Below are 15,498 nucleotides of genomic sequence, written 5' to 3'. Positions count from 1 at the left end.
GGAAGTCTAGTTTACATCAGAATACTTGTTCGTTGTTGAATGTTTGCTTATGTTGCATTCTGTACTGCATCGTATTAACTGTAGTGTGATGCCTGGTCATTAAGAGCACTTACCCATCTATATGGATGAGTCTCTTGGGCCTGTAACTTAAAGTAATTTTTATATTTGTGTTTAGTAATGGATTGTAATATATTAAGTACAATATCTTACTGCCTGCATGACTGCACAGCTTGCAAATGTTAATGTAATACACCCTGAATAAATCCTGTAATTGCATGTATAGGTGTCTCACTTTTATTATAAAAGTTCATCCTAATGTTAAGCTCCATTAATTCCCAAGGTATTTTTAAGATTACTGTAAGCTCATGCTGTATGAATATGCAATTAAGATTTGATTGAAAATCATTGAAATGGTGTACAGGGTAGTTCATCCTATAAAGCCAAGTAACAAAAATCAACATTAACTAATTTTTGTGTGTGGTGTATGACTGAACACACCCTTGTGCTTCTGCAGTGGGAGGGAGGGCTGCAGGTAATTATGAACAAAATTTTATTGTAAATGAACATTTAGAATTGGTCAGCAGCTAATCACGTAAGACTGAGAAGGAATATTATTCCATTCCATTGTGGTGGGATGGTGCAGGAACCCTTAACAGTAATATTTGTGTGTGCTAAATGGACATTGTGCTGTGTCCATTCATGGCACATTATTTTGTAAGTGTAGCATTGTTTTGTGCTGCTGTAATCAGCTGGTGTGCTTAAGGTAACATGCAACAGTTGTTGAAATTTTTCCACCATCTTCTACCTTTTTGATTACTGCATTTCTTTTCTTTCAACTAGGTCCACTTTACATTTTATGTTTTTATGACAGATGGGTTAATATCCTGTTACTTTTGTGTCCATTTTATATGGTTTCATGCTGGGTGGATCACGTAATCTATTACTTTTAGTTCGTTTTTCCTTGTTGTACAACATAGGACCATACTGCTTTTCCTTTGTTTGGTTCCTTGGACAATCTGACAATGCCTCGGAAGGATGACTTATGTTATTGATATTAAATAACTGTGTAATACACTGTTCTTATTCTTAAATTATATAGAAAAGTTTCTTTACACCCCATAAATTTGTTAAATGTTTTGAATGGCACGTTACACAACTGTTCTAGGCAACATAGTTAACAAATCTGAAGTTCTACTTGGCAACAATTTTTAGTGATAATGTTCTGTGATCTGCACATACTATAAATTATTGGGTCATTTCAAACTTACTTCTTTGCAGTTTTCATTTTGTCAGCTAAGATGAATCCAAAGCTCTGTATCAATCTCTGTTGTAATAAAATGTTTTTAAAATTTGTCTGAAGTCTGAAAATTGAATTGTTGCTCTCGTATAAGGGTAGATTTTAATACAAACAGTTCTAGGCTACTAATAAATATTCCCGTGCCTGAGTGAAGGGATTTAAGTCACATTTCCATGGTTTAAATATTAAAATAATTTTAAAAATGAAAACTGTTTTGCTGTGTCTGTATTGACTCTGGGCACAAACAGAACTAGTATTCTTAATTCTCAAATTTTAAGCAGTGAAAATAACAAATGGGTGTTAAACTGCAGATATTGGGATTTGGGCCCCTTTACCTCTCAAGTTCGGTTTACACCAAATGAAAGTGAACAGTAATTTGTAAACAGTTTGTCAGTGTTTACTATTACTAACTTGACTCTCTGTGTAGCAAGCATGCGCCCCCCCCCCCCCCCCAGTTGCAATGGAAAACTGTGATATTAAGATAGGATTTTGTGTTGAGTTTGTTGCTGATGACAGAACCAGCAAAATTATGGATGAGAAAAAATGTCTGCATTTTTGTGCAAGTGTGGAGGTAGTGGATTTATCACAGCTCTGCAACCCCAGCTTTCTTAACATTATTATAAATATGTGCATATCTCAGTTGATAGTTTTGGTTGGCTTTTCATTGCAATATAGGGCGATATTTCAAAGTGGCACAAGCAATGAAACTTGAAAAAATACTATATGCTTTGGGTCTTGGCAATTGAAGCCAGTTGATGTTAGTACTTGTATTACATTTAAATTGCTTTTGTATTGGATAATGTCCTCAGTCTCCTAATAAAAGTGCTTAGTCTGTGGAAATGCACATAAGGAAGATGTCAAAGCAAAATTCATGCTACATGAAAATGTTCCTTTAACCTCTTGCATAACCTGTGTGGTGGTATAAATGGGAAATTGAGACTGGAAACTCTCAAACTTCTCGACACATTATCGTAAAGTCTGCCTTATGATGTACACATCCTTCTGACATCACAATCCTGTGAGGCCTTTGAGTGTTGGAGTACAGATTAAGACTTAAAAAGTGAGTGGTGTGGCAGGACAGCAGTGTAAGACTTGTGAAATGAGCTAATAGGCATTCAACAATGGCATTCCCCATATCACCGAATGGCTTGCATGCAATTGGCAGGCCCCAAACACACCATGAAAATCTGTTCGTTTAACTTGTTTGGTGTGAATGTGAATTAGCTATACTAAATTCCAGATTTGAAGTAAGTATTGAGGCAATGAGAAAATTATATCCCTAAGTATTTCAGGGAATTTGCATTGTCAGTTTGCAGCTTCAAAACCCAAAAGCAGATAAAATTTGCTATTTGAACTACTGTGGAATATTTCTGGGTAGTCTGAGTAGCTCATTTTTACAGGTTGATTGATGGCTGTAAGTTGTCATAAGTATGGTTTATATCTTACTTTTGACATACCACTTTCAGATGTTGAATAAAACATCGAAAACAAGGACAAATTGTATGTTAATTCAATGGAAGAAATAAAATTTATTCAAGGGAAAACTTTAAAATTTACCTATTTCTGAATACCGCCCAAACTGTTTTTCTGTTATCACATCCACAGCTATCACTGTGCAGCTCAACCCTGTAGGTGCACACATAGAAAATAGTTCGTACACAAACAGTTCACTAAATTCTATTTTGGTTAAGAGGGCTATGTTTTGCAAGATTCTATGAGAGATAGTGATAGTGTCTATTTTTCTTGAACCTTATGAAATTCTCAACCTTACTCGACAGAATCTGGTATGTTTGGAGTGGAGGTTGTCATTTTGATTATCTCAGTTTTTAAAATAATGGTGATCCAGCTATCTTCAACATGAGCCTTGAGAATGATATGTTCTCTGAAATATTTTTAATTTCATGTTACTTGTAATAGATATATACTGACGTTAGTTTACTTCCCACCTGATTGAAGCAAGATCCAGTAGTTTCATTTCTTTTTATTTGGCATTTTGTGCTTGGCTCTCATGGATGATGTTAAAAATAAGTCGCATATTCCTACAAGAGGCAGTATTGGTCGAAAGCCTGTATAAGACCATATTTAGCCGATTATAAGACATGGTTTCTTCCCAAATTTGTCATTCAAAAAATAGGGGTTTTTCATATTCACAGACCAAACTATAGTTGCTGAGGTGAATGTTTTTGTGTCTTCATTTTACACGTACAGATGCAGCTTTGGCTATTCAGGTTTTGTATGAATTTATTTTGAAGAATTTCGAAGGGAAGCTCTTAAACAGTATGTTCGTTCCAAGCACTTGCGACATTTGATTCATGGCACTAGTGCACAGGTGGATACCTGAGAAGCTAAGAACTAGTCACAACAATAGTCTAAAGCTTTGCTCAAAAAGTTGACAATTTTGTGGAACAGAGGTGGAAACAGCATTAAATTCTTTCAACTCACAAACTTGTGTTGTATTTGAATAGGTATGCAATAGTTCTCGTACATACTGCATACCATACACATAAATTTATACTGCTTTTTAAGGAAAGGTAACATTGAGACAAAAGTCCCTAGTCAGTATTTTATTTGGTTATGAGACATTGATTTTCAACGTGCATTGCAAACAAAAATTTGGCTGTTCTCATATTAGAATACTGGGGAAAAACATCACTAAGTTTTAATCAGCTTTAAAACAAGATGGTGATATTTAGATGAAGTGAGAAAGAAAATAATCCAGAATTAAATGACTAACAACGAAACACATCACAGTAAGCTGTCTACAATTATTGCAAGGATAAATTATAGCGGAAAGACTTGTGGAGATAGAACCAACAGACAGTAAGAGATCACGAGATGACCGAAAGTTCGAGGATTGGACTGAGTCGTGATTAGTCTTTATTTATGTAATGGTTGCTGCTGTGATGTGTGACCTGTGACCTAGAAGATTAGCCAAAGTACGCAATACACATTACCATGATTGGCACAAGATGAAAATTGCTGCACGTCACCATTCCCCTCCACACCCTGATTGTAGTTCCTAGCTAAGCTCATGTCACGCTCTTACCCCTCCAGGCTTTCCATAGTGCTGTTTGATCTACAGTGAAACATTCACTGTTGCTCAAGCACAGCACTCTGGAAGGACTGCAGGGAGAAAAGTGATGCGCTCAGTGGAGAACTACAATGAATGTGTCGAGGTGAATGGTGAGGGACAGCAAATTTCTTCTTGTGCCAGCCATGGCAATATGTGCTGCCCACTTTGGCTTTTTATGCACTTGTAACGTTTAAACTGCAGTTTGCCTGAATCCAATTTTAAAATTGGACAAATATCCAACAATAGCATGTATTTATGCAGAAGGTGCTAACAGTCTCTACTAGAGCCAGAGGTGAGGTATAACTTTGTGTTTTGTGCATTATTGTTGTCGAGACTCAGGTGAGGTATGACGCGTATGGAAGGTGGTGTATCAGCTGCTGGTTCTACACAGCCAATGAGGGAGCAGTGGGAAGTCACTGTGTTTTTGTAGCAAAGAACATTTTAACATTCTGCTCGTGTCAGTATAGAAGGTAAATCCACTGTGTGTTGAAAAACATACAGCATATTCAGAAGAAACAGCCAAATATTTGTGACGACTGAGTTTCACAATTGTTCTGTTAGGTTGATGACAATGATAATCGAAAATAGTTAACCAGATGAGAAGGTAAACAAGAGGCAGTGTAGATAAAATTAATGTAAAAAATTTCTTTATTTTATTTCTCCTTGTATTGCAATGATGCAGACAACAAAGTTTTAGAATAGGTGAAATGGTAACTTTTTAGGAAGATCTGTGCAGAAAATCGTGCTCTCTTCCAAGTCTCCATGTGTAATGTGTCATACAAAGATCTCACGCTTCTGTAATGTTGGCACATCATTGATTGGTTGTGTACACTGATACCTTTAAATGTTCCTAATCCAGAAATTGACTGGATTCAGGCCCAGTGAACAGAGGTCACACTACCAGATCGCTACCAATCTATCACCCATGGAACATTCTTATGAGACGTTGCAAGATCCACAGAAAATGGGGTATTGCTCAACTGTGCATAAACCAGTTGTTCTGCAAGAGTAACAGTCTCCAAATTTACAGGGGGTGGGGCAGGGGATCAGTGATATGCAGCACTTGTTTATCTATTTGGTAGTGTATATGGCCCTGTGAATCTGTCACTGACAATTCCGGACTTGAACTTTGGGGGATTTGGAATTATTGAAGGAATATGCTGACACATACGATTTGTGCTTACCCAGGTGCATTGCTTCTATTAATCACACACAGTGTGTTTATTAAATTGATTATACTCCACTCTGGACATTGAGTGCACTGCTGCCACAAGTGACAGAGCTTATTGCTGAAGCTATTTCTGCACGTGGAAACTTATTTATTCCTTCAATAATCCCAAAGTTCAGGGCAGGAATTGTCAGTAACAGATTCACAGGGCCATATACAGTACCAAATAGATAAACAGGTGCTTCTCATCACTGATACACCCTCTCCCCAGTAACTTTGGAGTGTTACTCTTGCAGAATGACTGGTTCATGCACAGTTGAGCAACACCCCATTTTCTGTAGCACATAATTGCAATGTAATGTCGTACTATGCTGTGGATTGATTATCGAATGTAACAAAGGTACATTGCATGTGAATAGAGTATTTGTTCCTACCTCATCCTAATGGATGACATTGATGCTGCTGTTGCAACAATGAATGCTTACATCAGATGGATCAACGGATTCCTCACCGTCACCAAAACATGATGTGTACGAACCATTCAGATTTATACTGGTGTGAATTTGTTGTGAGGGACTGTAGACAGCTGCAATACAGAACTTTATGTGGAGGTTTCAAAATAGCTGTCTGTGTGCTTCTGGAAACCCAGCTGGAATTGCACAACTGCATGGATTCATAATGTAATTCTTGATCAACTTTGAGCACAAATTTTTCAGACGGTGTCATGGCATGCATTAAAATTTCAGAAAAAAATGTATTTTTAAATGTGAACAAAGTCCATATTCTACTAAACATCAAAAGTAATGATGATGATGTGCAAACATTTCATTCATTACATGTTCTTGGTGCTGGATGACTATTTGCTCTGTATGTTTATGTGACAAGTACCATTCATGTCTTTCAAAGAAAGTAAAGATATTACAGAGTGGAGACAGAGCCATTGTAAGGAAGCTGGGGTTAAAATCTGAATTCTGTGCTAATTAAAGCTGGAGAAATTTATTTGCCTACCTTGTTATTATTCCACATGGCTTACTTAATTAAACTGTTTATTCCTACAAATTTGGATGAGGGAAGAATAAAAGTAAAACAGCAATATGTATCTGTGAATTGAAAACAGGCTGCTTCCCCCCAGCCGGACACTTTGGTCATTTCATGAGCATTGCTTTCATTGAACAGCATGGTTACGTACATGGAAGTCGTAACTGTTTCTTCCTTCAGTTTCTAAGAAAGTACACGTTTGTTGGTCCCATATATAATGGCGAAAAATGCTCGATTGTCTATCAGTCTCGCCAATTTTGAGTCGATTATGTGTCATGGGCTTGAGACATGGTTTTCTCAAAAATGAACCAGTGGAGTGGAAGGGGGATTGCACAAAGACATCTTAATCCTTCATTTTAAGTTGTCCCCAAGTGACATCCTAAATATGAGCCAAACTAGTTCGCTGTTATTGTGCTTTCCCCTTCTACATCTGTATTCTGGAAACAACTGTGAGGTGCCTGGCAATGGGTATATTCCACTGTACCAGTTTATTAGGGTTTCTTCCTGTCCCATTCACATATGGAGTGTGGGTAGAATGGTAGTTTCAACGCCTCTGTGCATGGAGTAATTATTCTAACCCGTGTGAGCAATACATAGAGGGTTGTAGTATATTTATAAAGTAATCATTTAAAGCAGGTTCTTGAAACCTTTGTAACAGACTTCCTCAGGATAGTGCATGTCTGTCTTCAAGAGTCTGCCATTTCAGGTTCTCTGTGACACTCTCCCATGAATTAAACAAACCTGCGACCACATGTGCTGCTCTTATCTAAGTTAAATATCCCCCGTTAGTCATATCTGGTACGGATCCCACACACTTGAGCAATATTCTAGGATGGGTTGCATGAGTGATTTGCAAGCGATCTCTTTAGTAGACTGATTGCACTTCCCCAGTGTTCTACCAAAAACCGAAGTCCAACACCCGCTTTACCCACAACTGAAACTATGTGATCATACCATTTCATATCCCTACAAAGTGTTACACTCGGATATTTGTATGAGTGGGCCGATTTCAACAGTGACTCATTTAGCTATTATAGTCGTACAATCCTACAGTTTTTCGTTTTGTGAAGTGCACAATTTTACATTTCTGAACATAGACATAAAGTTGCCAATCTCTGCACCATGTTGAAATCTTGTCATGATCTGACTGAATATTAATGCACCTTCTCTCAGATAATACTTCATTAGAGATTACTGCATCATCTGCAAAAAGCTTGATTTTACTATTGATGTTATCTGCAAGGTCATTATTATATAACATAAACAGCAAGGGTCCCAACACACTTCCCTGGGGCACACCTGAAGTTAGTTCTATGACTGATGATGACTCTCTGTCCAAGACAAGTGACCTGCATAAAGTGAGCCAAACCAGTTGGTTGTGTCTGAGGCCTTCGACTTCTGAGTGCATATTTCTTATGGTAAGAAGTCGTTTTCTGTGGGAAATTTCTCAGTAAGCTGAAGGTGCTATGACAGTCATGGTAGCAAAGTTGAATTACTGTTAGAGTGAGATTCGAAGTAGTTGCTGTAAAGATCTGGTATCTTACATTTGAATATTGCATTTCACAAAGTACTGAAGAAAATTCATGGGAGACTATTCTCTTGGAATTTTTGATAACATATCTTTTCATGGAGGTGGATAATGGTGAGATGTTTACATTAGTAAAGGAAAAACTGAATAGACTTACGTAGTTTGTGAAGAGCTGAGAAAGGTTCCTTTCACTGTTAAAAGCACACAAAGGTAGTACAGTCGAATGAAAGCAGGAGAATAACCGTGCTTGGAGGATTGTTGTCTCTGGTGAGCTATCAATACAAGTTGTGGCCTATAATATTAAAATAGTGGGATCAGTTATTTGTGTAAGAGATTAATTTTCTGTTGGAGCTCTTCAAAGATGAGCACATATGGTAGAAATCGGCTAGAAAGTTATTAGTATGGTTCGTGCTTGCATTCCAACCACGAAGCTCCATTCTTCTTCATATCATTGCAACAGTCTTGTTCACTTACTGTATTAAGAAACCACTTATGTAGGAAGTGATTTGATCAAATTATGATGTAGGGTCAAAAATGAATGTAATTCAGTAGTGTAAACACTTTAGATGGATAGAAGATATATGTTGAAAACTTAAGCCACTATATTGTTTGTAGACTGTTGCGTTTATAGTTAGCTGTGTAGAGGTGTGTAGTGGTGCTGAAGATTTAATCAATCTAGGTTCTCGGGAGAGAGAAATGGCCACCATACGTGAGAATTGGAGGTTTATTAACTTTTGCCTGTCACATTAAAGCAGAGTTGGCCACTTTGTGCCAAATGTCATGAGAGCACGATTTTTGGGCAGAGGTTCGGCTTGTCTTGGGTTTGCGTGAAAAGAAGTACTTGGTACAGTGCGACATTTCATGTAGCATTGCGTTGCAGCACACTTCGGTCTGCATGACACATTTTGGCAGAATAGTGGTGTTCACACTGTTAATCGTAAACTATTTGTCCGAGGTACAAAAGTAGTTAACAGTTCCAGTGGCTGTTTGCACAGAAAGAGGCAGTGTAGCCATTTATCATCGCAAGCCTTTAAAAGTAAATGAGAATGACATAAAATTAGGATAATTATTCTCATTATCTATTATGTAATGTATAGTTGCATAATCAATGGGTACTGCAAATTTGCCATGGAACACTTGTTACAACACCGTGTGAAAGAATTTAAAGATTTAGTTGATGTTGGAAGAGCAAAAGATTATAACAATTGATTGACAGGATTCATTGTTCTATACGTCAAGGAGCATTTTGTGCTAAATTTGCAGGCATGGAGCATGGGATGATATTGGGAAAATAAGTAGCAAATTTTCTGATGTCGCACACATTATTCCACTGTCAGTTCGAACAGTTGTCGGTGGAACTGAATTATGAATATGGAGACTTTTTACTGTGAAGTAAATTGGTCAGGTCAAGGGTCATGCTGTTGTTGAATTTATGAAGGAAAAGAGAGTAGGAATGAAAATTAGAACATACAGAATGGATTGAATACTTCGCATTTTAAGTGGGCTTGACTGCCCACAATAAGACATTTTATTATGAGAAACAACTTGTTTCTGATTTGATGGGAATGCATTTGTGGAAGGAACGAATTCTGACAAAAAAACACCATCAATTTTCCTAAGTTTACTGCCATGAAGAAAACATGATGTTTGAAGGATTTATTGTGGCCATGAAATAATTACATTGATAGTTTTCTAAATGTTTTGAGAACACTGGCAATGCTACATCATTTGTAGAGACTATTTGCCATTATAGTTGAAAGAACCCGCTGTTCATGTGCACATGGAACTGATTGATCTACAGTGTAATTCCCGTTTAAAAGACAAATTCATGGAAATTAGAACTCTCCAGGAGGTCTATAGTGTTTTCCTCAGGAAGAGTTTCCAGGCCTCCATAATAACATGGCGGCAAATTCTTCTAGAAAACCTGGAATTCTCAGAGAATTACATTCCGCCTGGAAAAATCAGAGAAATCTCAGGGAAGTTCATGAAAACTCAGGATATTCTGTGTTTTTGACCTAGCATTGAAATTGAATTTTATTGAGTTTTACAAATAACAGATTTTGAAATACTCAAAGTGTGTTAATTATATGAATATTATTCCATATAAATTATCGATGTTTAAAAACTGCTGTTTATGGCTGGCATATAACTGAACTGAGGGGAAAAGAAAAGGCCACTGTTTTGGTATGCTGCCCTCCATCTCCATTTTCACCATTAATTTATCAGGATCTTCTTGACATCTTCTTCCTCACTCCTGGAATTCTCGGGGATTTTTTTTTTTTAATCCAAGATTGAGTAGCCAACCTGAATAAGGTTGGAAATGTGATAAAGTATTTCAGTCAACATACAGTGTGGAAATCCTTTTTCGATTACTTAGCAACCTGAGTGCAAAAATGTGTGAAATTGTGTGCGCCCTGCCATATGCAGGCAGTTTCTACCAGATAAAACTTATGTCTTCAGTGCACAAAAATAATTAAATACGGAAAAATCCAGGGTGGAATGTAACAATATTACGAGAAGGAAAGTTGCTATTTGACAAAGGTCCCGAAAGCTATAGTTGTGAGTCTTTTTGTTGTGCATATCTGCGACTCAGCATCTCCACAATATGGTAAGTAGTAACTTTCCTTCTCATAATATTGTTAAATACTAAAAATTTGTTTTAGATGTGATTTATGCCGTTTAGACATGTGTAATATAGCTTGTATGTAGTGCAAGTACATTACCATTTAAATTTGGTGCTTTCGCAGTTTCCCCCTCACACAAACGGTGTGGCGGTAGGGGAAACATTAAGCCAGAAAAGACAGCTAGTGACATGCAAGCAAGAGCACTGCTCACATTCTGAATTCTTGGCCTCCCTGTTATTAAAGTACTGAATAGTGCAGTAAATACAGAGCTTTCTGAGGTTTATTTGTAATGAATGACTGAACATTCGAACAGTAGGCATTTATTGTCTCAGAGGAACATGTTGTCCATGAATGAATGTAAAACAGGATGTACTACAGATTATAAATATCTGCTTCCCCTCCTTTTTCTGAAGACCTTGGTTCCATTTATAGAATACTGAACTTGAACATGTATTTTACTTTCCTGGGAAGTCAAATCCAAGCTGTTATCAAATCAATGCTTGATTTAAACACCACAATGCATTATTAGGCCTGGATGTATCAGAGGTGGTGCGTCGTCTTCCTCTGACCGTTGAACTTACGTATGCAGCCAGTTTTAGCTGGGACCTACAGTTTAATACAGACTCCCAAATACAGTGAAACTTGTCATTTTTCACATTAATAAATTTTACCACTGGCAAAATAAGCAAAATGCTGACTAAAATTATTGTACAATAATTGGGAACCAAACCTGAGACATTTGGTCTGTAGTGTGGTACTTTACCATTGAGTCGTCAAGCCTTCTGCTGTTTAGATCCGATAATGAAAATAAAGGTTTAGGGATATAAAGTCAGAATGTAACACTCACAAGCTACTGTGCTGACTACTAACTGCATATACGGTGGTGATCGTTTCCTCCACTGTTTACGTGTAAAACGGTTGGAAAGAGCAATTTACTCACTATATAGATTGTTCATTGTCTTCAGTTAGAATTTTGAGCCACTGGTTTTCTTCTAATAGGTGTTTCATATGTAAGTATACAGGTGCTTGTCAAAGGTAAATAATAAATAACGTCATTTAAGAATGAAAGCTTATTTTAATAGGAGACAGTTTTTGATTCCAGATTTCACATAATCAGATAATTGATGGAAGTGGCAAGTAAGGTTTGTTTTCAACATGTTTGTGAGTATTTGGTTAATACCATGGCATTATATTCTTAATTATTTTCTGTTCATCACTCGTCGTCATCTTTTGGAAATTTTATTTTGTTTTCTTTGTATTTTTCATCTATCTAGTAGTTATCAACAGTATGGAACTGTCATTACTTATATTTAGATGTACTGTTCAGTTACTTTCAGCTCTAAGCATATTATCATTAGTGCCCATGCTGTTCTTGGATATATTTTCAATTTGGAATTTGATTTCAATAGTATTTAGTTCTTATCCATGTATTATGTGTGAATTTCTGTTGAGTGATGCAGTAAATTTGTAGTGTTAACTAATATAAGGCTTTTTATTAAAATTTATTGTGAGTTGCTCATACTATGTAGTGTACTAGTGTCATTGAGTAGGCCAGCAGCATGCAGAGTGGAATTTCTGTGACACAGTCTAAAGAAATTCTTGGGCATGTCAGACATACTGTGATACTCAAGTAACTCTTTTTTGCTGTTTGTGGCTAGTACTGATCTGTGCTGTGTGACCTTAAAATACCTCACCCACTGCAAGTTTAAGAAATCTGCTCCAGATAATGTGATTGAATTAGAAGCTTTGTCATAACTTCTACTCAGTTTCATCCCATCTTGGGGATGTTGCCACGAACACTGAAGTGTACTTCCCCCAATTATTCCAGTGATTGAGGATATCCATCTTCAACATTTTAGCTAGCTTCAAAAAGGAACCAAGTGTAGTGTTGGCAGAAGAGCCAACACTGTGTTTCTAGAGGAGGCTGAAATGCACGCGTTTAATTACACGCTGACTGGCATGAGGTCTGGAACAGGACAATATCTTGAGAATTGCAAATAAAGTAAGTAGTTGATATAATACTTAACTTTAATCCACAATTGTAGAACACCCCTCTTGATGATACATGCTTCACATAATAAATATCAATTGAATACGGCGCCTTGCTGGGTCGTAGCAAATGACGTAGCTGAAGGCTATGCTAACTATCGTCTCGGCAAATGAGAGCGTAGTTGTCAGTGAACCTTTCCAACCTTTCCTTGCAAAGTCGGCTGTACAACTGGGGCGAGTGCCAGGACGTCTCTCTAGACCTGCTGTGTGGTGGTGCTCGGTCTGCAATTACTGACAGTGGCGACACGCGGGTCCGGCGTATACTAATAGACCGCGGCTGATTTAAAGGCTACCACCTAGCAAGTGTGGTGTCTGGCGGTGACACCACATTCCTCCCCCGCAAATCGGCGTACGGTTGTGTGATAAGGCTTCCGCCCGCCGTGGGGAGGACCCCATGTTGACATATGCGACGAGGTGGGGAGCCTAACAACAGGTGAGGCTGTGCCACCCGCACCCTGCCATTCGGTCCGAGGGGAGCTAGGAAACGCCTGAAAACCTAGTCCAGGGTGCACGTCAACATGCGGTGTATGCGCCCGTAGAGAGACAGGAGGGGCCGAAGGGTCGACCTCCATCGCGTCGGGGTAGCCGACCGGCGAAGAAGACATCTGGTCCGGAGCGGGCGAGAGGTCCATGTCGGAGGACAGCTGGTCACGGGAAGCGATCGGCAGCGTGTGACCCAGGGAGGCAGCTAAGCGTCCACTGCGGGCGGCACCGGCGGGAGAACAGGCGGCAGCAGCGTGTCGCCATGGGGCAAAATGGAAGGCCGCGTCGGTAACACCTGGGGATGAGGCGAGCCAGTAGATGGGTCCCCAGGGCGCTGACCGGACGGCACCATCGCTGAAAGCAGACGGGGAGCGGCAGAACCCGTGCGACGACAGAGGCGCAGCTGATTGAGATGCCGACGCACCTCACCAGAGGCCCCCAAAACCAGATACATAGCGCGGCCGGGGCAGTGAAGAATGCGCCCTGCGAGCCAACGCCGTGAACCTCGATAGGTGCGATAGTATACAACGTCGCCTGGAGCAAAAGCAGGTGTCTGCTGCTGCACAGGAACCTGATGCTGCGGATGCAGCAAAGACATCAAGGTTCGATGAGGACAACCGTGGAGCAACTCAGCCGGCGAGCGACCATCTCGGGGCTGAGAGCGATACGAGGACAAGAAGAGCAATAACGCGTCCTCCCGAGAATGCGACTCTTTCAACTTCAACATCTGTGACTTGAAAGTCCGGACCAATCGTTCAGCGGCACCGTTTGACTGAGGCGAAAACGGCGCGGATGTCAGATGTTGAATACCATTGGCCTTGCAGAATGACTGAAATTCTGTGGACATGAATTGTGGGCCATTGTCGGAAACAATAGTCTGTGGAATACCTTCAATGCAGAAGATAGCGGATAACGCTTGGATGGTGGCAGATGACGTCGTGGCAGACATCCGGACAACAAAAGGAAAATTACTGAAAGAATCGACCCCAACCAACCATCGAGCATTCCAAAATGGACCAGCAAAATCTATGTGCAAGCGTTGCCAAGGGGAAGTGGCTTTCGCCCATGCAAAGAATTTCCGCGGTGGGGCGGATTGTTGTTCGGCACACGCCATGCAAGAAGAGCACATATTCGTAATCGCAGCATCGATTTCGAACCAAGTACAGTGCTGACGAGCAAGTTGTTTCGATCACACTATACCCCAATGTCCTTGGTGGAGAAGCTGTAAGACAGAGGACTGTAACGAACGTGGGACCACGACCCGAGACTGATCATTATCAGAACGCAACAGCAAAACACCACGTCGTACAAAAAGTCTCTCCTTGTGAGCAAAAAATCGGCGAACCAACGGATCCTCGATCCGTGACTTTGACAAGGGCCATTGCGTAGCAACAAAACGCAAAACGGTAGCAAGGACGGGGTCAGCAGCTGTGGTTGTAGCTACACGACGAAAATCAATTGGAAACGATTTGACCACGTCATCGGTTTCCGAATCAATGAACATGCAATCAAGTTCGGAAGAATCGAATGCTCGATCCTCAGCAACAGGCAAATGGGACAACGCATCGGCATTTCCGTGCTTAGCAGTGGACCGATACACAAACAGTTTGCAGATATTGCTGAAACAATGCAGGGACGAATGCACACCCGAATGGCAGTCTTTTGAATCGGTACAAACCAAGATGCGTGTTAACCACCAAGACGCCCTGGGATTCGTCGTCCAATGGTAGTTGCAAGTACGCATCTGCTAGGTCCAATTTCGAAAAATATTTACCCGGGCACAATTTGTCAAAAAGATCTTCCGGGCGGGGTAAAGGAAAAGTTGCAATCACTAGTTGTGGATTCACTGTTGCCTTGAAGTCCACACACAGTCTCAATTTTCCGGGAGGTTTTGGTAAAATTACTAAGGGTGATGCCCAGAGAAGCCTGCACACGTTCAATCACACCTTGTGATTCTAAATCGTTTACTGTTCTTGCGACCTCATCACGCAATGCGTGAAGAACATTGCGCGCTCTGAAAAATTTCGGTTGCGCGTTTACTTTCAGGTCCAAATGTGCTTCATAGTTCTTAGCGCAACCAAGGCCCGGTGCAAAAATGTCTGCAAATTCTTCACATAGACTAGAAAAACTGGCTGAAGGCACAATCTGGTTCACTGATAGGACCTGATTTACTATAGACAAGTTAAACAACTGAAATAAATCTAAACCAAACAAGTTCACTGCAGAAGAAGAACGAAG

The sequence above is a fragment of the Schistocerca americana genome, chromosome 10 (assembly GCF_021461395.2).
Source record: "Schistocerca americana isolate TAMUIC-IGC-003095 chromosome 10, iqSchAmer2.1, whole genome shotgun sequence".
Classification (NCBI taxonomy): Eukaryota; Metazoa; Arthropoda; class Insecta; order Orthoptera; family Acrididae; genus Schistocerca; species Schistocerca americana.
The sequence above is the reverse complement of the archived record's forward strand: the minus strand, read 5'-3'. Positions refer to the sequence as shown.